The sequence below is a fragment of the Leucopleurus acutus genome (genome assembly GCF_964270905.1).
Source record: "Leucopleurus acutus genome assembly, chromosome: 8".
Classification (NCBI taxonomy): domain Eukaryota; kingdom Metazoa; phylum Chordata; class Mammalia; order Artiodactyla; family Delphinidae; genus Leucopleurus; species Leucopleurus acutus.
The window spans coordinates 11407286-11432025 of record NC_139151.1 but is presented as its reverse complement, the minus strand read 5'-3'; the positions used below and the strand labels follow the sequence as shown (position 1 = coordinate 11432025).

At 41.8% G+C, this 24740-nt stretch overlaps 1 protein-coding gene across 1 annotated transcript in view; it reads right to left on the bottom strand.

The window, feature by feature from the left end:
• The window catches only part of LOC309965672 (uncharacterized protein), a 210839-nt gene extending 192172 nt beyond the window's left edge, over positions 1-18667 (bottom strand). Inside the window, exon 1 of the transcript XR_014326404.1 lies at positions 18174-18667. The gene's annotated coding sequence lies outside the window, so the exon portion shown is untranslated. The remainder of the gene's footprint in view (positions 1-18173) is intronic.
• Between the last annotated feature and the right edge of the window lie 6073 nt (positions 18668-24740).

Genomic DNA, 24740 nt, shown 5'->3' with positions numbered 1-24740 from the left:
GATTGCTGTGGCTAAAACTTCCAATACTATGTTGAATAAGAGTGGTGAGTGTGGGCAACCTTGTCTTGTTCCTGATCTTAGTGGAAATGCTTTCAGTTTTTCACCATGGAGGACGATGTTGGCTGTGGGTTTGTCATATATGGCCTTCATTATGTTGAGGTAAGTTCCCTCTATGCCTACTTTCTGGAGGGTTTTTATCATAAATGGGTGTTGAATTTTGTCAAAAGCTTTCTCTGCATCTATTGAGATGATCATATGGTTTTTCTCCTTCAATTTGTTAATATGGTGTATCACATTGATTGATTTGCATATATTAAAGAATCCTTGCATTCCTGGGATAAACCCCACTTGATCATGGTGTATGATCCTTTCGATGTGCTGTTGGATCCTGTTTGCTAGTATTTTGTTGAGGATTTTTGCTCTATGTTCAACAGTGATATTGGCCTGTAGTTTTCTTTCTTTGTGACATCCTTGTCCGGTTTTGGTATCAGGTTGATGGTGGCCTCGTAGAATGAGTTTGGGAGTGTTCGTCCCTCTGCTGTACTTTGGAAGAGTTTGAGAAGGATGGGTGTTAGCTCTTCTCTAAATGTTTGATAGAATTCGCCTGTGAAGCCATCTGGTCCTGGGCTTTCGTTTGTTGGAAGATTTTTAATCACAATTTCAATTTCAGTGCTTGTGATTGGTCTGTTCATATTTTCTATTTCTTCCTGATTCAGTCTTGGCAGGTTGTGCCTTTCTAAGAATTTGTCCATTTCTTCCAGGTTGTCCATTTTATTGGCATAGGGTTGCTCGTAGTAATCTCTCATGATCTTTTGTATTTCTGCAGTGTCAGTTGTTACTTCTCCTTTTCATTTTTAATTCTATTGATTTGAGTCTTCTCCCTTTTTTTCTTGATGAGTCTGGCTAATGGTTTATTAATTTTGTTTATCTTCGCAAAGAACCAGCTTTTAGTTTTATTGATCTTTGCTATCTTTTGCTTCATTTCTTATTCATTTATTTCTGATCTGATCTTTATGATTTCTTTCCTTCTGCTAACTTTGGGGGGTTTTTTGTTCTTCTTTCTCTAATTGCTTTAGGTGCAAGGTTAGGTTGTTTATTCAAGATGTTTCCTGTTTCTTAAGGTAGGATTGTATTGCTATAAACTTCCCTCTTAGAACTGCTTTTGCTGCATCCCATAGGTTTTGGGTCGTCGTGTCTCCACTGTCATTTGTTTCTAGGTATTTTTTGATTTCCCCTTTGATTTCTTCAGTGATTACTTCATTATTAAGTAGTTTATTGTTTAGCCTCCATGTGACAAACTCACAAACTCTTTATATAGACCAAGACCATATAAGGAGTCAGGAAGGCTTTCTACACAGTCAACTTATTTAGGTGGTTTTATTCTTCCATAGCATTTTTTAAAACTGCACGTAACATAAAATTAACCATTTTAAAGTGAACAATTCAGTGATATTTAGTACGTTCACAATGATGTGCAACTATCACCTCTATCTAGTTCTAAAACATTGTCATCCCAAAAGAAAACCCCATATCCATTACGTTACCCCCCTCCATTTTCTCCCTCCCCTAAGCTCACGGCAACCACAAATCTGTTCTGTTTCTTTTCCTGCAGATTTACCTATTTTGGATATTTCATATATATGGGACCATACAGTAAGTAAGCTTCTGAGACTGACTTCTTCCACTTAGCACAATATTTTCAAGGTTTATCCACACTGTAGCATGTATCACTATCACGTTTCTTTTTATGGTTGAATAATATTCCATTGTAAGTACATACCACAATTTAGTCAATTGCTTATGTGTACCTAAAAAAATTCATGGTAATTTTTGATCTCCCTAACATCAATGAACACAGTCTTAAGAGTCCTCACTCAAGGACCTCCCTGGTGGCGCAGTGGTTAAGAATCCGCCTGCCAATGCAGGGGACACGGGTTCGAGCCCTGGTCCAGGAAGATCCCACATGCCGTGGAGCAACTAAGCCCATGCACCACAACTACTGAGCCTGTGCTCTACAGCCCAAGAGCCACAACTACTGACCCCAAGTGCCACAACTACTGAGCCCTCGTGCCTAGAGTCCATGCTCTGCAACAAGAGAAGCCACCGCAATGAGAAGCCTGTGCACCTCAATGAAGAGTAGCTCTCGCTCACCACAACTAGAGAAAGCCCAGGCACAGCAACGAAGACCCAGCGCGGCCATAAATAAATAAATAAATTTATATTAAAAAAAATAAAGTCCTCACTCAGAGGCCAGTCATCACCTGTTCAACAAAATGGAGAATTGTTTGAATAATGCGCTAAGTCGGTATAACAACCCTCTTCATATAAGCTGTTATTGTCTATGATGTATTTCTAACAACAACCCTGAGAATTGAGTACTATTATCAACATCTTTGGTTTTATTTTTTAATTGGGGTATAGTTGCTTTACCATGTTGTGTTAGTTTCTGCTGTACAGCAAAGTGAATCAGCTATACGTATACATATATCCCCTTTTTTGGATTTCCTTCCCATTTAGGTCACCACAGAGCATTGAGTAGAGTTCCCTGTGGTATACAGCAGGTTCTCATTAGTTACCTATTTTATACATCTTACTGTATATATGTCAATCCCAATCTCCCAATTCATCCCACCACCCTCCCTTCCCCCCTTGGTGTCCATACCTTTGTTCTCTACGTCTGTGTCTCTATTTCTGCCTTGCAAACAGGTTCATCTGTACCATTTTTCTTTATTTTGTAGGTGAGGAAATTGAGAAGTAAAGAGCTTAAGTAGCTGTCCAGTGCCACAGCTGGCAAACGGCAAAGCCAGGGTAGGACCCCTCCCTTTTCCATCCCTCCCAGCATCAGTGTTCATCCAGCTGCACCCACTAACCCAGTCACTACTCACTACACTGAGTATAAAGTATTTATACAAATTAAATTTGGAAGAAAGGATCTCACATTCAGGACAAGAAAAGCCTCAAGTCACAACTAGGTTTAGCTCTAAATATACGTTTGTAAGTCAGTCCTTATAATTCACATTTTCCCAAATAAAAAATTGTATAAATGGTTTTTAGATTCTCATATCAGCCCACCAACAAGCTAATCCACCACGTGGTAGAACTCCATTATTATTGCATCATCAGATTTAAAATTCATGTGTCCTGTTATTTTTATTAGAAAACCCATTCCAAATTGAGAAGGGAGATGTCTGAAACTCAGCACACCCTCCCCGCACTGGTTCTTCTCTCTGCACCCTGTCCAGCCCAGCCCAGCCCACTGTGCTCTAGTAAGTGTGCAAATTCCAGCAGCAGTGAGATGGACTCCTAGTGATGAGGAGGCTTAAAGAGGTTCCCAGGTGAACCTCCAAAGAGGAACAGGGGCAGATATGAGGGTTGAATAAACTCCCAAAGCAAAGTGGCAGGATAGTTAGAAAGTGTGGGGAGAGGTGGAGCAGAGAATGGAGAAGGTGTGCATTTGATATTTGGTGATGAGCTGTAGGCTGATTCCAAATCATAGCCCCAAATAAGTTCTAATGTTAAATAATAACATTCTGGATGCCGTGATGCCATTATGATCACATGGATAGTGGAGATAATACCGATTGCACATACACTTTAAGAACTCAAAATAGAGGATAAATTCTTTCCTGTGCCATGCTTTCGAGTTTATGAAACACTCTACCACCCATTGTTGCTTGAGGCCCTCATAACGACCCTGTGAGTTAGGATAGATATTAATATACCCATTTTACTGATGCAGAAATTGATCATGACAGTTAAACCCTGTAGCCACACAGCACACAATTTAATCTGTGGAAACAGGACTCAAAAAAATCAGGCTTTTTAAATCTACAAGTCCTGAGTTCTGTCTGCAACACCATGCCACCTCAGGTTGACCTCAAGGAAGGTACCAGTATCCTACATCAGTCTGCAAAAAGCAAAGGAGTGGAGAAATAAAAATTGCTCTAGGCAGGAGAAGCAGCAAAACACATCACACACTGTTGATGTGGAAGCAAATATGACTTTTTTTCTGAGCATTTCTTATTTTGTACCTTACTCATCCCTTCCCCAAATCCTAAGTCCTGAGGTGAAGGTTACCTCAGAGATGATGGGAATGTAATTTGCTGACTACAAAGAAAGCATACAAGTTTCTTTTCAAAGTCCAGATCTTTTCAAACCAAAATAATTTCAGTTATTCCAGGGATATTCACAGTTATGTTTCATTTCTACACACTGGACATTTTTATTTACCTACAAGAAGAGCCCTTCTTCTTTTATGACAGGCACTTACTGAGGATAGAAACCTTTTCCATAACACTATCGTGCTATGTTTATAAAAATGGAATAGCTCAAGTCGGGGGCTTCTTTATGGAGGCTCTTGAGGCTCTGTCAGCCTCTGAGGTAGCACGGAGTTGGTTTATTTGGCCACCGTCTCCAAGATGAAGTGGGTTCCTCTGCCCCACAGTTAGACGGTTCCAGGTACACTCGGTCCAAAGTGTGAAAGACCCACCATCCCACCATCCCCATCATCTTGCTCTCCTACTAACTCCCAGAAGCCCCTTCGTACATCACGCTGGGAAAAAGGGAGAGGGTCTCAGAGTGCCTGGGATTTACAGGCATGAACTGCACGAGCCAGCCTCACAAATAACTGCTATTCTAACGCCCAGCCCGGGGTACATTACAATGGATGGTAATACATGGAGGGGTGATGACTTATTTTATTCCCTATAAAGAGTGACAAAGAATCTGTATGTGAGTTGGGGTGGGGCTGGAGGCTGGTATATGGGAAGGAGGGAGAAAACAGTCACTAGTAAATGTTTTACCCTCCTTCCTAAGGCTCTTTCACACCTCAGACAGACTGACCTGAGGCATAAATCATACAAGTAGAAGCTTAGAAGGCTGCATGTTTGGTTCAATTCAAATTCATTCCATCAGTGTCTAACAGGTGGCCTCTCACTCTCCAGCTTCTGCTACTCAGGGGGTGATGTTGGTAGAATATAGTAAACCCTGCACTCCTGGGGTGTCGTATATCGCAATCTGAATCTGGAACCAGAAACCCTAGACTTGAATCCTGTATTTGCTATTTATTAGCCGTATCACCTTAGCTAAGAAGCCAGCATTTCTTTAACTATGCACTGAAAATAATAACCCCTACTTTTTGGGCTTCCCTGGTGGCGCAGCGGTTGGGGGTCCGCCTGCCGATGCAGGGGACACGGGTTCGTGCCCCGGTCCGGGAAGATCCCACATGCGGCGGAGCGGCTGGGCCCGTGAGCCATGGCCGCTGAGCCTGCGCGTCCGGAGCCTGTGCTCCGCAATGGGAGTGGCCACGACAGTGAGAGGCCCGCGTCCCGCAAAAAAAAAATAATACATAACCCCTACTTTTTAGCATTGTTATGGAAATGAAATAAAGTATATGAAAAAAATTTGAAAACTTTAAAAATGCCCTTCACATATAACGTACCTACTTGCTTAACAAATGTGAGTCACCGTCCAGGTGAAAATAACAAATAACCGACATCCTTCCTTGTGCAAGTTGATAACCAGATTTTCTAAGAAGATATAAGCTGTTTCCACAGGAAAAAAAAAAAATGAAGTGGGCATTCAAATAGTTATCTAGTATAATCATACCATGGAAAGGGTAACTCAGTATGTTCTAGGCACGGAGGGAAAGGAAGGTTTATGTTAACGTGGTTCGATTTGATATCTCACACGTCAGTCATTGTAATCACAGTTCCAGGACTGATACAGGAATGTCCTGATGTTGAAAATCCCATAATGAAGAAGAGAATAGGACTTCATGAGGTGCCCCCCTGCCTCTAAAAGAGTTTTCCATTGTTTCATTAAAAGAGAAAAAAAAACCTACCACATCCCGCTCAATATGGTGACTGGCTCCTGAACAGTCAAGGTGTTATTTCCAAACACATTCTTCCCTTGCTTTTCCATCCCCATGGGGCCCTGCTATCATTCCTGGCCTCCTGAAACCCGGTGGCTGCAGCCTCCATCTTACTGAGCAGATTTTCAAGCAAAGTCTCCTTGCTGCTGCGGGCACAGAACTGCCCTCCCAAGCTGCAGGCCTGCCTGTCGGGGGTTCCAGGGCTGAATTTATTTCCCACATCTTGGACACATCGCTCTCTCGCCACCCTCCCTCCCTCCCCTCCCCCTTCATTCCTAAATCCTACAGCCATGACAGAAATAAATTAGCTAGAGGTACAGGTCACACCTTGGAGAGCAGTAAACGTTCTGTGGGAAATCAATAGAGAAGATGGGATTCTCAAACAGCTGAAGCAGAAGGAATGGTGCATTGATGGCTATACATAAACCAAACAAAGGAGCCTGAGAACAGCCTTCCAGGGAGGGGCCAGTGCGCTCAGGTTCATTCATCCCAACACCTGAACCCGCGATGGCACTGCAGAAAAGACCTTTCCCAGACACCTGTGCGTCTGGAGCTTTTTGCCTCAGGAAGGCTAAATGTTGCTCCGCGGGTATTTGTGAAAATTAAAAATGATGTTCAGGGCTTCCCTGGTGGCGGGGTGGTTGAGAGTCCACCTGCTGATGCAGGGGACACGGGTTCGTGCCCCGGTCCGGGAAGATCCCACATGCCGCGGAGCGGCTGGGCCCGTGAGCCATGGCCGCTGAGCCTGCGCGTCCCGAGCCTGTGCTCTGCAACGGGAGAGGCCGCGACGGTGAGAGGCCCGCGTACGGCAAAAAAAAAAAAAAAAATGATGTTCAGATTGTGAATGCTAATGCTGGGCCCCCCCCGGACGGCTCTAAGCTGAGTGTGTGAGACGTGTATCTGTTCCAGGAAATCTTCTCCTCTCCGGCTGCTAACAGCAAAGCCAGGGAGGGAACACCTAGATCATTAACTAAGGAAATGTAATTCCTAAAGCCGAAAGTGTGATGAAACACAATAAGCTTTAGGCTCCCACAGACCTGGGTTCCAGTCCTGGCTTCACCACTCTGTAGCAAAAGGATCTTAGGAAAGTCACCTTTACCAAATGCCAACATGAAATTTACCTTAGAGGCAACTGACAGGATTAAATGGATAATACACATAAAGAGCTGGTACAAAATAGGCATGTAGCAGATGCTAGTGACTTTTCCTCCCTCCCTGAGCCTCATCATTGAGTAGCTTTTTCATTTCTCTTGAGTTCTGTAAATTTTCTCACCACGGATGGCTCACAAAGGTGAGGCCTGATAAAAATTTAATCTGAGAGCAAAGTCAGGGCCTACCAAAAACAGGAGGCTCAAGAAGGCTTCTGGTACCTCCCCATGTCCGCTACTAAAGGCCACCCCAAATAAACAGTCTAAATTAAAGTGACATGCTTGTTATGTGAACACAGTGTCGAAACAAAACCCTACCCCTAAGCACATCATGGAGAGAAATTCTGGAATTTCCTCTGCTCTGTCCCAAGAGCCTATTTTTCTCCTGTATTCTCTCCCTTATTTTTTCACTCCCACGAACTGCATTTATTGAATGACATTATTCTCTTTTGCCGCTCAGTTTGAGCCTAATCTTCTTCCTCATACACAGCTCAATTTCAGTAACGAAACAAATACTTCCAGTGTCTAAGCCCTCATAACTATCAGATATACTGACTTTTTTATATTCTCCATTCTTTTTCATTTGTAACTATGCTAAAATATACGTAAAAAAAAGTTACGATCTTTACTGTTTTTTAATACACAGTTTAGTCGCATTAAGCACATCCACATTACTGTGCAACCATCACCACCCTTCATCTCCAGAATATTCCATCTTCCCCAACTGAAACTCTGTACCCATTAAAGAGTAACTGCCCATTCTCCCCTCTCCCAGCAACCCCCATTTTACTTTGTCTCTATGAATTTGACTTCTGTAGGTACCTCATGTAAGTGGAAAGTGGAGTCATATAACAGAGACGTACTGCATTTTCTTAGTTTTATTGTGCTTCAACTCAACTGCGCCTCACAGATATATGGTGTCATTTACACACTGAGGGGTTACACCAACCCTGCTTCAAGCAAGTCTGTTGGCACCATTCTTCCAACAGCATTTGTTCACTTAGGGCCTCTGTGTCACGTTTTGATAACTCTGACAGTATTTCACTTGTTCATTATTATTACATTGGTTACAGTGATCTGAGATCAGGGATCTTTGAGGTTACTATTATAACTGTTTCGGGGTGCCACAAACTGCACCCAAATAAGATGGCAAACTTAATCGATAAACCTCCTATGCATTCTGCTTCACCGACCAGCCGTTTCCCAATCTCACTCCCTCTCCTTGAACCTCCCTATTCCCTGAGACACAGCAGGATTGAAATTAGGCCAATTAATAACCCTACAATGGCCTCTAAGTGTTCAAGTAAGAGTTGCATGTCTCTATTTATTTATTTTTTATTAATTTTTATTGGAGTATAGTCGCTTTACAGTGTTGTTGCTTTAGCCTCCACTGTACAACCAAACGAATCGGCCATACACACAGATAGCCCCTCCCTTTTGGACTCCCTCCCATTTGGACTCCCTCCCATTTAGGTTACCACAGCGCATTAGGTAGAGTTCCCTGTGCTATACAGTACGTTCCCATTAGTTGTCTATTTTACACGTAGTATCAATAGTGTATACATGTCAATCCCAATCTCCAATTCATCTCACCACCCCTCCTTTCCCCCTTGGTATCCATACGTTTGTTCTCTACATCTGTGTCTCTATTTCTGCTTTGCAAATAAGATCACGTATACCATTTTTCTAGACTCCACATATATGCGTTAATATCCGATATTTGATTTACTCTTTCTGACTTACTTCATTCTGTATGACACTCTCTAGGTCCATCCATGTCTCTACAAATGACCCAATTTCATTCCTTTTTATGGCTAATATTCCACTGTATATATGTACCACATCTTCTTTATCCATTCCTCTATGTCTCTCACTTTAAATCAAAAGCTAGAACTGATTTAAGTTTACTGATGAAGGCATGTCAAAAGCTAAGCTGCTTACACCCAGTTAGCCATGTTGCAAATGCAAAGTAAACATCCTTGAAGGAAATTAAAAGTGCTACTCCAGCATACACACAAATGATAAGAAAGTGAAACATCCTTATGGCTGATTGGGGGAAAATTTTAGTGGTTTGGATAGAAGACCAAACCAGCCACAACATTCCTTTAAGACAAAGCCCCATCCAGAGCAAGGCCCTAACTCTCTTCAACTCTATGAAGGCTAAGAGAGGCAAGGAAGCTGAAGAAGCAAAGTTTGAAGCTAGCAAAGGTTGGTTCATGAGGTTTAAGGAAAGAAGCCATCTTCATAATATAAAAGCACAAGAGGAAGCAGCAAGTGCTGACGCAGAAGGTGGAGCAAGTTAGCCAGAAGATCTAGCTAAGATAATTAATGAAGGTGGCTACACTAAACAACAGAGTTTCAATGTAGACAAAAGAGCTTTTTATTGGAAGAAGATGCCATTTATGACTTTCATAGCTACAGAGGAGAAGTCAATGCCTGGCTTCAAAGCTTCAAAGGACAGCGTCTGACTCTCTCGTTAGGGGCTAATGTAGTTGGCGACTTAAAGTTGAAGCCAATGCTCATTTACTATTCTGAAAATCCTAGGGCCCTTAAGAATTATGCCAATTCTGCTCTGCCTGTGCTCTCTAAATAGAACAACAAAGCCTGGATGACACCACATCTGTGTATATTGTCATTTACTGAACATTTTAAGCCCAGTGTTGAGACCTACTGCTTAGAAAGGAAGATTCCTTACAAAATATTACTGCCCGTTGACAATGCACCTGTTCACCCAAGAGCTCTGATGGAGTTGTACAGTGAGATTGATATTGTTTTCATGCCTGTTCATAAGATATCCATTCTGCAGACCATGGAACAAGGAGTCACTTTGACTTTTGAGTCTTATTATATTAAGAAACACATTTCATAAGGCTATAGCTGCCATAGACAGTGACTCCTTTGATGGATCTAGGCAAAGTAAATGGAAAACCTTCTGGAAATGAAAAAATGCCATGAAGATCATCTGTGATTCATGGGAAGAGATCAAAATATCAACACTAACAGGAGTTTAGAAGAAGTTGATTCCAACCCTCCTGGATGACTTTGAGGGGCTCAAAACTTCAGTGAAGGAAGTAACTGCAGATGTGTTAGAAATAGCAGGAGAACTAGAATTAGAAGTGGTGCCTGAAGACGTGACAATCGCTACAATATCATAATATGATTTTCAGGAATGAGGAGCTGCTTCCTATGGATGAGCAAGCAAAAGGAAAAAAAAAGTGGTTTCTTAAGATGGAATCTACTCCGGGTAAAGATGTTGTTAAGACTGCTGAAATGACAACAAAGTATTTAGAATATTACATAAACTCAGTTGATAAAGCAGCAGCAGCGTTTGAGAGGATTGACTCCAATTCTGAAAGTAGTTCTACTGTGGGTAAAATGCTATCAAACAGCATTGCGTGCTACATGCAGTGTTCATGAAAGGAAGAGTCAGTCAGTGCGGCAAACTTCATTTTGTCTTAGTTTTAAGAAATTGCCACAGCCAAACCATAAACAAGATGAAAAGACAACCTGAGAATAGGAGAAAATAGTTGCAAATGAAGCAACTGACGAAGGATTAAACTCCAAAATATAAAAACAGCTCATGCAGCTCAGTATCAAAAAGGAACAACCCACCCAATCAAAAAATGGGCAGAAGACCTAAATAGACATTTCTCCAAAGACATACAGGTGGCAAACAAACACATGAAAAGATGCTCAACATCACTAATATTAGAGAAGTGCAAATCAAAACCACAATGAGGTATCACCTCACACCTCACACCGGTCAGATTGGTCATCATCGAAAAATCTACAAACAATAAATGCTGCAGATGGTGTGGAGAAAAGGGAACCCTCCTACACTGTTGGTGGGAATATAAATTGGTACATCCAGTATGGAAAACAGTATGGAGATTCCTTAAAAAACTAAAAATAGAACTACCATATGACCCAGCAATCCCACTCCTGGGCATATACCCAGAGAAAACCATAATTCAAAAAGATACATGCACGCCAGTGTTCACTGCAGCACTGTTTACAGTAGCCAAGACATGGAAGCAACCTAAATGTCCACCAACAGAGGAATGGATAAAGAAGATGTGGTACATATATACAACGGAATATTACTCAGCCATAAGAAGGAATGAAATTGTGCCACTTGCAGAGACACGGATGGACCTAGAGACTGTCATACAGAGTGAAGTTAAGTCAGAAAGAGAAAAACAAATATCATATAATATCGCTCATATGTGGAATCTAGAAAAATGCTACAGATGAACTTACTTGCAAAGCAGAAACTGAGACACAGATGTAGAGAACAAACTTATGGATACCAAGGGGGTGGGATGAATTGGGAGATTGGGATTGACATACATACACTACTGTGTATAAAACAGATAACTAATGAGAACCTACTGTATAGCACAGGGAACTCTATCAATGCTCTGTGGTGACCTAAATGGGAAGGAAATACAAAAAATGGGATACGTATATGTATAACTACTTCACTTTGCTGTACAGCAGAAACTAACACAACATTGTAAACCAACTATACTCCATAAAAAGTAATTTAAAAATTTTTTAAATTAAAAGAAAAAGAAATTACCACAGCCACCCCCATCTTCAGAACCACCACCCTGATCAGTCAGCAGCCGTCAACAGCGAGGCAAGACCCTCCACCAGCAAAAAAGATTATAGCTCACTGGAGACTCAGATGACGGTTAGCATTTTTTAGCAATAAAGTATTTTTTAATTAAGGTATGCACATTGTTATTGTAGACATAATGCTATCTCACAGTTAATATACTATAGTATAGTGTAAATATAACTTTCATATGCACTAGGAAACCAGAAATTTGTGACTTGCTTTATTGCTATAATCACTTTATTGCAGTGGTCTGGAAGCGAATCCACAATATCTCCGAGGTATACCTATATTTGTTTTTCTGTGCCTGGTTTGTTTCACTTAGCATATCGTCCTCAAGGTTCATCCACGTTGTCGCATGTGACAGAATTTCCATCTTTTCTTAGACTGAATAATATTCCATCGTATGTATATACTATATTTTGCTTATCCATTCATCTGTCGATAGTTACTTGGGTTGCTTCCACCGTTTGGCTACTGTGAATAATACTGCTATGAACAGGGGGGGAAAACATCTCTTTGAGACCCCACTTTCACTTATTTTGATTACATACTCAGAAGCAGAACTGCTATATCCTATGGTGAATTCTAACGTTTAACTTTTTGAGAAAACTGCCATACTGTTTTCCATAGCAACTGCACCATTTTACATTTCTACCGACAGTGCACAGGGTTCCAATTTCTCCACACCCTTGCTAACATTTGTAAATTTTTTTAAGTAGCCATCCTAATGGGTGTGGCATTTCTCTCATCTCCTCAGAGAGTATGGGGGAAATATATGTGTGTCAACAATTTGTTTGGTACCCTAGTTTGTTGTTCATTTCTCATTGCAACTTCTTGGAACTTCGCATGCTCAACCTAATTCTGCTCTGGCTACATTTTCAATCTAGTTTTCCTGTCCTTTCAAAGTCTTCCATCTTTCACTAATTTAGGAAATGTAAAGTTACTTTGAGCAATTAAAGAGATTTCAGTAGAAAGGACTGAAATGTCCATCAATAGATGAATGGATAAAGAAAATGTGAGACACACACACACACACACACACACACACACACACACACACGGAATACTATTCAGCCATAAAAAAGAATGAAATCTCACCATCTGTGACAACATGGATGGATCTAGAGGGTATTATACTAAGTGAAATAAGTCAGACAAAGACAAATACCAGATGATTTCACTTACATGTAGAATCTAAAAAACATAAAATGAACAAAACAGAAACAGACTCATAGATACAGAGGACAAACTGGTGGTTTCCAGAGGAGAGAGGGGTTGGGGTATGGGTGAAATAGGTGAAAGGGAGTAAGAGGCACAAAGTTCCAGTTATAAAACAAATAATTCATGGGGATGTAATATACAGAATAGCGAATATAGTCAATAATATTATAGTAACTTTAAATGGTGACAGATGGTAACTAGACTTAGCATGGTGATCATACCGTAATGTATACAAATGTCAAACCACTATGTTATACACCTGAAATTAAAGTAACATTGTATGTCAACCATACTTCATTCGAAAAAATAAAAAGTTTTTAGTACACTGATCCAAAGCAGTTTGCGCAGCTCCATTAATCATGCCAACTTCCATCTAAGTAAGTGAGAGAGAACAGAAAAGGTGAAAACACTAGAATTCTGAGATAACAGCCAGGGGACAAGAGTAATAACAGGTATTTGCATAGCAGGCTACATTTTTAAAAATCACGTTAACATTTGCTCTTACCACTTGAGGAAATTCTCGCTTACATTCCAATTTTCAGATGAAAATTTCAGGCACACTGAAGTGAAATAATTGACTCAAAGTCACACAGCTAGAAAATTTCAGGGTCAGGACCCAAATCCCAGTCATTTCACTCCAAACTGTTTTTAAACTACATGATACTACCTATCATGATACTACATGATACTAATGAGTACTGAGGTCTTCACTTCTGAAGCTGCAAAACTTTTAAGGATCTAATTGTTGGGGAGGAAGATAATTTGAATCTGTTGTTCACATGGAACACCTCTCCAAAGGCAGGCAGTGCACAGAGCATTGAGCACCACTCTTCCTGGGGCCAGACTTGCCCAACTCTGGACCATACACGTAGATGGATCCGGAATTACACAAGACATGGGTATCCCCCATCTAAGAAACCTGCAGAAATACTACTCAATAGCCAAGTCTATTGGATCACAGCCATCGTTTTCCACCTCAGATGCTTTGTGGAGACTTCCCTATTACACATGGTATGCCCAGTGGGCGGGTCACATGAATCCTCTTTGCCATACGCAATTGACACTCAGTATCCACAAGGTATTGGTTCCAGGAACCCCCACCTTCCCACAGATACCAAAATCCACGCATGCTCAAGTTTTATGTACAATGGGTTAGTCCCGTTGGCCTCCACAGGCCATCCATGGTTGGCTGAATCAGCGGATGCCAAACCCATGGATACAGAGTGCCGACTGTGTACTTCTCCCGTCAGACCAGATTTCCTCCCTTGAAACTTCCCAGAGATATTGTGAACTTTAAAGAACGTTGGTAAAGCATAAAATCTGGGGTTGGGTACATAGTATATACTCAAGAAACCAACACCCATCTACCCCCATCGCCTCAGAGTGACCTTCCCTTCCCAGCAAGGACAAGCGGCTGAAGATCACTGTGAGGCGTATGAAGGAGAACACTGAACTCTAAAGCGTTTGAGTATTAAATCAACATTTAAAGTCTTTACTCGTCCTCCACTGTTCCTGAAGTGTGCTTCGTGCTTCTGCCTCTCCACACCTGTTTTGTTGGTCTACACTTCAACGCTCTGTGCCTTTATAGGCACCATTTATTCAGCGAGACTGAACGTGCTCTGAGGGAAATGGCCCTGCCCTCCGTCTCGTTTTGCAGCCCTGTGACAGTGGGCTTACACCTCTCTATCCAGAGAATACTCAATGGGTAAGCACTGACTTGGTCAGAATTGGGCCCTCGAGTTCTCTAAGGGGATCCTGATAACACAATGCCACATTAAGGCCAGGAGCTTCAGAGCCCACATACTCCATCAACGTCAACAGCCCAGTTGGTGCTGTTCAGAAGGGCCAAGAAATACAAACTCTTGACAATTCCATGGCTTGCCTGTATACGTGCCTTCACTCTTCTTTCTATGAGACCCATGAGACCCACGGTCGGGGAATAACGCGGACTAGCCATTCTTCCCTCATGCAGATTCCTTCCATGCAAGGAGCCTGCTTGCAGCACTTGAAGGCCCCCAGAGATAACTAGAGCTGACCCAACAGTACCACTTCTCTCAGACTATGGCCTCCCTCCAGCCTCTCCCTGGACAGAGACCAAGGTGACCCCTGCTCTTGTCTCACTTATCTCCTTAGACCATCCAGCACAGCTTCCAAGTCTTCAATCAATATGCCCGAGGTGCCGCTCATCTGATGAGGTTATTAACTCACCATCACAAGCGTCCCGAGGAGCTGAGAGCTGAGCTAAGAGCTAACTGGGAATCCCAGTAAGAAGAGCTGACACGTTAGCTTGGGAGACACAGAACACAAACCACAATAAGAGCACGCACTGTTCAAAACATCGGAGGGCTTACTCTACACGGAGCATCATCTCATCTAACCCTCACAGCAACCCTGTGCTACGTATCCCCATTCTACGTGCAAGGAAACAGACACAAAGCAACCCAGAAAAGTCCATGTGCTTTGTCACTACACCGGATGGCACACACCCTGGAGTCCCACAGACAGGACTCAAAGCCAGCTCCCCAGCACCCCAAGCGTGACTGTGGCTGACGCACGTCACTTTTCCAGCCTGAGTTTTCTCCTTCCATATTTAAAGTCCCTGGCACTGCCACTCTTCTCACCTTCATGAATCATGGAACTCCTCTTATTATATCCTCCCTTCCTCAGGAGCCCAGAGGTTCCCACCCAGATTCAGGATGGTCTAGAACTTCAAGTCCTGAGTTGGGCAACCTGAATTCCCATCCTCTATCTGACCTCAGGCCGCAAGTCATTCAATCTTTCGATTTCATCATTTGTCAAAGGAAAATGTCAACACTGGCCCAATCTATTTTAGTGGGTGGTGTTCAAGGTAAGATAAAAGGAAAGGTGTAGAAGTCCCCTGAAAGGTTTCAGGCACTTCTCCAAGTTAAGAAACCATCACAGCAATGGAGTCAGTCTGAGAAACTGTTGCACAAAATAACTCTCGTCCAAAACCTCAAAGTGAATGGGGAAACTGAGTCCAAGATACAGAAACTGACCCCAGATTACTCCTATTTTTATGTGGGTAGAGTCTTGGACTGGAGCTTGAGGGCTCTGTGTGCTGGTTCTAACTCGGCCACTGCTCTGGACAAGCCACTGGACTCCACTGTGAAATAAGGATATGATGCTTGCCTTCCCCAAGCCCAGTTGTTAGGGTGTGGGCAGGATACAAAAACACTTCGAACACTTGAGACAAGAAAACCTCTAGGTAGTCAATTATATGCATTTTTTTAAATGTGATGTCAGCCTTTTTTTTCCCTCCCACTCACTTTCCCTTGTCACAATCTAAATTTTATCCAGATGTGAACATGAAGAGGCCTGTCTTTGTTCTCTGCCTCTATGCATACCCTTTGGTTTTCCTTTGTGCCTCAAAAGGTTTCAGTGCTATTCTTTAAGACACAGGTCATGAAGGGGGGGGGACAGGGTTGGAGAGGGGTGCAGCGATAGAAAAGGGGAGTCAGAGAAAAGTTACAGAATGCTCCAGAATGCGTGTCTCCTCTCTCTACACACAGACAGAGTCAAGACAGGGAAAGGGCCCCTGACTCCAGAAAAATGCCCTCTGCCATACAAAGCCTCCCAGGGCAGCGCTGTCCCAGAGCCCAGAGTGCATGCGCGCACACGCACACACACACACACACACACTTTCATGGAGAACTGTGCTCTCCCATCCCAGAGAGGATTTGTTGTTTCAATTAAACCCATCAAGATCTACACCACATGTTAGAGAAGAAAGGAATAACCAAAACAAGACTGAATGACTTTGGCTATTTCCTTGGGGATCGACCTATATCAAATATAATCCACCATCTATGCATCGGAGAAGCTTTTACTTATGAAAAACAGAGGCAGGTGCAGAACCGCAGCAATGGTACTAAATCAAAGCCCGGGGAGCAGAAGGAAGTGGATTTAGATGCATCCACTTAGCCCCTCTACTCATGTCTAAGTCACAGTATGGGGAGCAGATCACAGCCCTGGCGGGGTCTGGCCTCTTCGTCCTCGTCTCCCCTGAGGTCCCTTCCCTCCCACTTTGCTCACTGCTTCAGCTGCCCAGTAAGAACAGATGGACAGAAGTTAAAAGAGCAAGGTCAGCCCCTCAGCTATGTCTTATTTCACATGCTGCCCCACCTCTATCATTCCTTTCTGGGACATAAAGATGGAGAATGAAGGGCAGAGGTGCTGATACATTTGATTTCGTATGAAGCTATGGTATTTTCATTTACATCCCCTGAATAGCTGGCCAGTCTGATTTACACATTGATAATATGTGACGCTTTGTATTCCAGCAAATATTTAATCCCTGACTGATCAATAATCCTCGCCTGGTTGTTCTTTTTTGAAAAGAAATAAATCCCCTTTTTACTCTTAAAATTCTTGAATAAAATTAAACTGCTTTAGCCCAGGATGCACTGTTCCTACGTGAAGCCATGTGGTTTCATAACCTCAGTCCTCAGATGTTTTAAAGGGGCCGCCTTTGCTAACTTGCTATTTCTGAGATCCTAACATCTCTCTAACCTGAGTTTTCTGTGTTATCCATTGACAGTATAAAGACAGCACTTTAAAGTCTGATCTACTTTTTGAATTAAAAGCTAAACTTATTAACCTAAACTAAATCAGTGAGTCTATAGCAGGCAATATTTTTGCATTCCCTGCTTATTTTCACCCAGAAGGTCTTGATTTAATTCCGTCATTACAAACCTTGTTTCTGCCTTTCTAAATACTGTTTCCCTCCAAAACTACATTAAAAAAAAAAAACACAAAAAAAAAACTCCACTCCTACACAGATTCTAAAATAAAATCTGTATCCCTTTCCCCTTTTCTCAGAGTTAAAGTTGAACATTGAGAAAAATGCACATTAAACGTAGAAAGCGATGGCTCTCCTCTCTATAAGGGGCTCCCAGTGCAGCCTCAAAGCCCACCAAAAGTTCCAAAAACAACAGCAATGAAAAAACAAACTCTCTTTCATCTTTGGCAGCAACAAAAGCAATAACTTTCACCAAACCGACCCACGCCAAGAATTAATATAACACAGAACACATCCACATTCAGACCATTATGGCTACATCAGCTCACCACAATATTTGTTTGAAAAACACATAATTTGTGGTAGAGAGAGAGAACCTCTAATACAAAAAGAGGTTCTTTCAAATGCAAATTAACCAAAAGACATATTTTCCCTGTGTTTGGAAAATCACTCCAACATATGAAAAACATACTTTTTGTGTGGGAAAAAAAATTTTTTGATGTCCACCCACTTAGTTGAAAAGGCAATTAAATTCGCTGTAGATTTTACCTTAACAGTTGAGAAAAGTTAACTCCTGGCTCCAGAAGTCCTTAAGGACTTTATTAGCATTCACAGACCTAAGTAGTCTTCTGTTCCCAGGTAGCAAAGTTTCTTTTCTTCTCCACTGAAATGCTCGTGTGAACACTGAAGGACATTGTATTACTGAACTGATCGGAAAAGGATATTGTTTCCAATCTTCTGGCAGGAAGAAATGAGAGGGAAAAGAAAGAGAAAGAAAGAGAGAAAGAAAGAAAGGGAAGAAAGAGAGAGAAAAGCAGGGCAAAATGCAGTCTAATCGAGCATTCTTCCTCGTGGAAAAAAAAAAAAAAGTAAATCCAGTATTCTGGAACGGGTTCAAACATAGCTTGACAGGCTACAGGAGAATTCACACTGAGCATGCTTAGCCCTGCACGGCTTGCATGAGACACTCTTAATGAATATTACTTCCTTCCCACTGGCTATTCCTGCTGGAAGTCCACACCCACTCCGCTTTCAGAAGTCAGGAATTTAGCTCCAGCCAAAGTCCAGAAAACATGCTTATGCAGAGACAAGGCCTCACCGATCCATAAACTTTCAGGTTGTGACCTGCAGGTCAGTTTGACAAATAGAACACGGGGGTGAATTTTTTTCTGCCCTTAGTTGTGTTCCCAGCTTTGTGTCTGTCCTAAACTGCAGTTCCCCTGGAGCAAAGAAAACTCGCTTTTTTCCTAAAGAACACCATGTCCTAAATGCCAGTTTAAAGGCCTTTCCGGATCAAGCTTCCAAACCCAGATCAGAATAAGGGTCATCTACATATTAGAACACACCATGAGGATCCTTAGTTTCTGGCTAAAAAATTTTTTTTCTAATTTCTACCCCAAATGGATCCTTTCTGATAACTTACATGTTATCTCTCTCTGAACTGCTACATGCCAGTAGACAGTCTGAAAATATGTTCAAAATTCAGATTTAATCTGCTGTGCTGTCGAGGTCACACCAAAAAAATGATTTTTCAAACAATGCTTTCCCTTTCTTTAAATCCCTCTGTCATGTTTCATGACGGGAGGACTGACATTCTGGAAATTTAAAAATAGACTATTTCTCTGACAGTCTGAGAAGGCAGGATTCTTATCCTGCAAATGAAAAGGGTTGGGGTAAAAAGAGATGGAGGAAAGGTAGACAGAGAGGGCCTAGCATAGACAGCATAGTAATGAAAGGGCATTTTACAATTAAAATTAATAATAACAAAATGTCTTTTGTTTTCCTTCTGATATTTTCAGGATACCATTTATAAGTTTCTGTTCTTTATCAAATTACAAATTATAAATATTATTAAATACTCATTTGGAGTTAAAGTACTTATTTGCCTAGACACACACGCACCAATCTGTGTTTGAAAAGAAATGACGTCACAGAGGATGAAAAAAATAGAAATTCTCTAAGTGTACAGAGGAATATGGTGCGTCCAGCCTCTAATACAAAGCCTGCCTAGCCAGCATTGATTCCTTGGATTAATAAAAGGGGTTTCTGTGTATCTTATGAGTCAATCCATTGCTTCTCCACACCTGTAACATTTTCAGCAGCCACTGCTGAGCTGCTAGGACACACTTCCCTTACCGAAGACCCCTGCAGCATAAAATATTTCCTTGCCTGCTGTTGAATAAATAAAATTTCCTCAGACATATTTTCCTTCCTGTAATTATGAGGTCTGGGGTAAGTTTAGACATGGGGGGGAGTGTGTTTTGTTTGCTTCAGGCTTTGCCTAAGGGAAGAGTAAGATTTAGTTCCCTATTCCAAGTGTTTATTTGTCCTGTTAACAGAGCAAACTAAGTTTCCAGCAGTTAGATGACGCTCAGGACAAATGGAATTTCGAACAGCGAAATAATCTCACAGCCTGCCGTACAGTAAAATAGGAAGGACGTTTACTCATTTGATCTGAAGAGATGGCCTAGAGATCAGAGAAGCCCCAGGACACAGAGGGGAGGGACCCTCTATCAAGGCTGGTGCTTTGACCTGTAGACAGCCTGGCCTCCCTGCCATCACGAAACAGTGGATTTGTTTGTCTTCTCCCATGAGGTTGAGCACTCATCCTGAATCTAAGGGTGTGTTGACGGAAACAGTCATTGTCTTTTCCAGCCTGAATTTTAAGACGCCTCTATGCGAAGCTAAGAGGGTCTTTACAGTGACAGCACACTCATCCATTCAATGAACAAATATTTACTGAGCCTCTACTCTGACACTCATCTGGGCCCTAGAAATTGGGTAGTGACTGAGATGGACATGGTTCCTATCCTCAGGGAGCTTACATTGTGGTGACAATGTAAATAAATAAATAACTATGTAAAAACGAATAAACAGTGAATGTAAGTGAAAGGGAGGAAACAGAAGGGAAATGATGAGAGAGAATAAGTTACGGAAACCATGGTGTGTGTGGGTGTGTATGGGTGGGTGTGTCCGGGGCTCGGAGCCACAGAATCAGGAAAATGGGAGGCATATATGGGAAACTATTTATTAGCCAATCCAATATGTGTTTAAAGAGAATGGTGGTACCTTTAGCAGAAATCAGGAAAGAAAATCATGTCTAACATATGGTAAGCTCAAACACTTACTGGACTGAGTATGTTGAGTGTAAGGGTGATAAGGATTTCCAACCTACACTATTATTTTAGTCAGGAATTATAGGTAACTGTTAATAGGAACCTGATTACAGTCTCTTAAGTACTCTTCTCTCATTTAAAAGAAATTCAGAGGTTGATAGTCCAAAACTTGGCCACCCAAGTCTCTCTATCTTTTTGGTCTAACATCTTTAATGCACACTGTCCATCCTCAGGTTTGCTTTATAGTCCAATATGGCGGCTGAACTCCAACCATCACATCTGCTTTCCAGAAGTTAGAAAGAAGCAAGGGTGAAGTAAAAAGTAAAAATGACTGCTGTATTAGTCTTCTATTGCTGCTGTAACAAATTACCTCAAACTTAGTGGCTTAAAAAATATATATATGTGTGTGTGTGTGTGTGTGTGTGTGTGTGTGTGTGTGTGTATATATATACATATATATATATATATATACACACATATATACACACATATATATATGTATATTACCTTACAGTTTTACAGGTTAAAAATCTGACCTGGGTCTCACTGGGGTACAATCAAGGTGTCAGCAGGGCAGCATTTCCTTCTGGAGCCTACAGGAGAGAATCTATTTCCTTGTCTTTTCCATCTTCTGGAGGCCACAGCATTCCTTGGCTTTGGGCCCCTTCCTCTAGCGGGTTGAGTCCTTCTTATGTTGCGTTACTTTGAACTCTTCCCCCTCTTTCACTTATCCTTCTCCATGTAATGACATTGGGCCGACCTGGATAATCTAGGATCCAGCCGATTAACCACCTTAATTCTATCTGCAACTTTAATCCTTCCTTCCATGTAAGTTAACATATTCACAGGTACCAGGGATTAGGACATGGTCATCTTTGGGGGGCATTAGTCAGCTTTCCACACTTGCCTGCAGCTGATTTAACTACCTCAACGTGGACTTCTCAAAAGCTGTATCCAGTGCCTTTCTCTTACATTCAATGGCCCCTTCTATCTGTAAGGAAGGCTACACACAACACTACATTTGACAATATAGAGGCCTTTCCTATGGAATAAGGGAGAATAGAATTGGATAGGCAATTGGCAGTCTCTGACACAAATATCTAGCATGTGAAGCCAGGACTAACCCTGGATTATTGCAAAAGCATCTTAATTGGCTGCCCTTGTTCTAGACTATATGTGTGTCTAAGCCACTGCAAGTTTAAGCTTTCTAAATCACATATGATTAAGACAAACTGGTGTTTTTAAATCTCTATCGCTTACCTATTTTCTATGGGACACAAGCCAAATTCCTCAGCTGGACGCTTAGGGCCTTTCACATGCTAGCCCTTAACTATCTTTTCAGACTAATTTCTACCACTTGCTCTAACTCCAATAATCCTTCAACCCCTCAGGAACCTACAATTTGTTGATCCTGCCACTCTTTCACTATCCTCACCCCAACTTTTCTCCTGACGAAACTTAAAGGCATGGGCAACCATCAGTTATCTTTTGTGCACACCCTCGGTTCTCCTGATCCCCTTTCACGTTATCATTCTCATCAAGCAGAGGGGATGCTGTGGTGGCCGGGAAGAGTCCTTCAGTCCCAAAGACCCCCAGTACAATACCCAAGCCAGGGGCATTTGCTGCTGAGGGCTCGCAGCTGAGTCTCTCCCTGAGACCTGTCCTTAGCCAATGGGAGCCACTTCACCAAAGTTATGCCCTATCCCTGGAGACATCCCACATCCACTGATTGGTCCCTGAGGGGGGCATAAGAGCTAAGCCCCCTTGGCTTCATTTGGAACAGTGCTGCCAGTTCTACTGCAATAGCACCACACTCCTACCTCCCCTCTGCCCAATCTGCTACCCTCACTCCTTTACAGGTATTTCTCACAAGAACAACCCCCAAAGCTTCCTACATGCAAATCTCTACCTCAGAGTGTGTTTCAAGAAACTAAAAACAGAGCTACCATATGATCCTGCAATCCCATTCCTGGGCATATACTGGAGAAAAACATGGTTCGAAAGGATACATGTACCCCAATGTTCTTTGCAGCGCTGTTTACGATTGCCAAGACATGGAAGCAACTTAAATGTCCATCGACAGATGAATGGATAAAGATGTGGTACATATGTATGATGGAATATTACTCAGCCATAAAAAAGAATGAAATAATGCCATTTGCAGCAACATGGACGGACTTGGAGATTATCATACGAAGTGAAGTAAGTCAGACAGAGAAAAACCAATATCATATGATACTGCTTATATGAAGAATCTAGAAAAAATTATACAAATGATCTTATTTACAAAACAGAAACAGACTCACAGACTTAGAGACCAAACTTATGGTTACCAGGGGGAAGGGTTGAGTGGAGGGATAGATTGGGAGTTTGGGATTGACACGTACACACTGCTATATTTAAAACAGATAACCAACAAGGACCTATTGTACAGTGCAGGGAATTCTGCTCAATATTCTGTAATAACCTAAATGGGAAAAGAATTTGAAAAAGAATAGATACACGTATAACTATCATTTTGCAGTATACCTGAAACTAATACAATATTGTTAATCAACTGTACTCCAAAATAAAATAAAAATTTTAAAAAAAAGTAATTCTGACCTGAGACGAGTGGTACCATGCGTTCTTGGAAGCAGACTCTAAAATAAGTTTTGGAGCCACACCAGCTAGCTGGCAATCAGGACTGCATCACCGGCTGGTAAGAGGTAATGAGTAGCTCCTGGCATGCTGTCATGGTACAATTGTTATAACTTCCACCAGTGGTAAACTGGATAGGATACGCGTGTAATGAAATGCACTAGGAAGGATATCTCTGGAACCTGAAAGACACAGACTATGAAGTTGAATAACTGTTGTTGGGGGCTACTGATGCATTGAGGAATGACAATGAAAGGCTGTGGGTGATTAATCATCAATTAAAGGTTAAGTGTGAAAGCCAGTATTTAAAGAGACCTCCTCTTCTGCAGCTAAAGAATCAGAAAGCCGAGGACCAGGGCCACTTAATGATAGGTGTAGCAGAATCCCAGTGGAGGCTGAATTCTCAGACCCCGGGTAGCTGCTACGCCAAGATTAGGACCCTGATTAGGAAGAAATGAAACCCTGAGAACTGGGACATCTGTGTTGATGAACTTGAGCAGGTCCAGGCCCACTCCTCCTCGTTAAGCTGGTATTTATGTCTTTTTTTAAGGACATTTATTCCTTTTCTTAGGTCTTGGCTTTGCAAAAGAATATGTGCCACTTCCTGCAGGACTGCCATGCAGATGATTAATAAAAGATGGTTCTTATTAATCCTTAGGGAAACATGACGGGCAGCTAACAAGGAAGTTGCGTAATTCATAGAACCGAAAGAAATCAAGCGTGGATGATAGGAAACTGAAGGCAGTCACTCCAATCAAGAGTCAAAATCCTCTGAGCAGTTTCTGGAACAAATCCAGAGCCCATTACTTGAAAGAGAGGCTGAGTTCCCATGAAGAAAATTTATGGAACACAGAAAGCATATGTGAAAATAATTTTCCCAATCCTTCCAGAAAAGGCAAAGTGAAAGACAGTCATTTATTTAGAAAAGGGGAATGACTAGGTATTGTGAAGACACACTGAAATCTGAGATCTTCATGGTCACCCTGTTGGAGTGGGGGCTTCGGGAACCAGGTAATACATGGAGTCTTGTCCCAGGTCCAAATTACAGTGGCACCACTTATTCACAGACCCACTCAGTGGTCATTTCTCTGATACCCAAAATGTACAGTTGAAACGAACATGCTTAAAAATTGGCAGGAGCCACACATGGTTCCTTGGACTGTGGAATAAGATTTATCAACTGAGAAATAAATCCAAGAGGAATCCTCTAAATCTTATCCTCTGGCTAAGATAGTAAATCAAAACAATACTTTATCCCAGGAGGCAATGGCAGAGATAGCTCACCCTCAAGACCAAAAGAATGCAGGGGTGATGGTCCCCATCACATCCCATTTAATGCACCATTCTGACCCCTACAAAA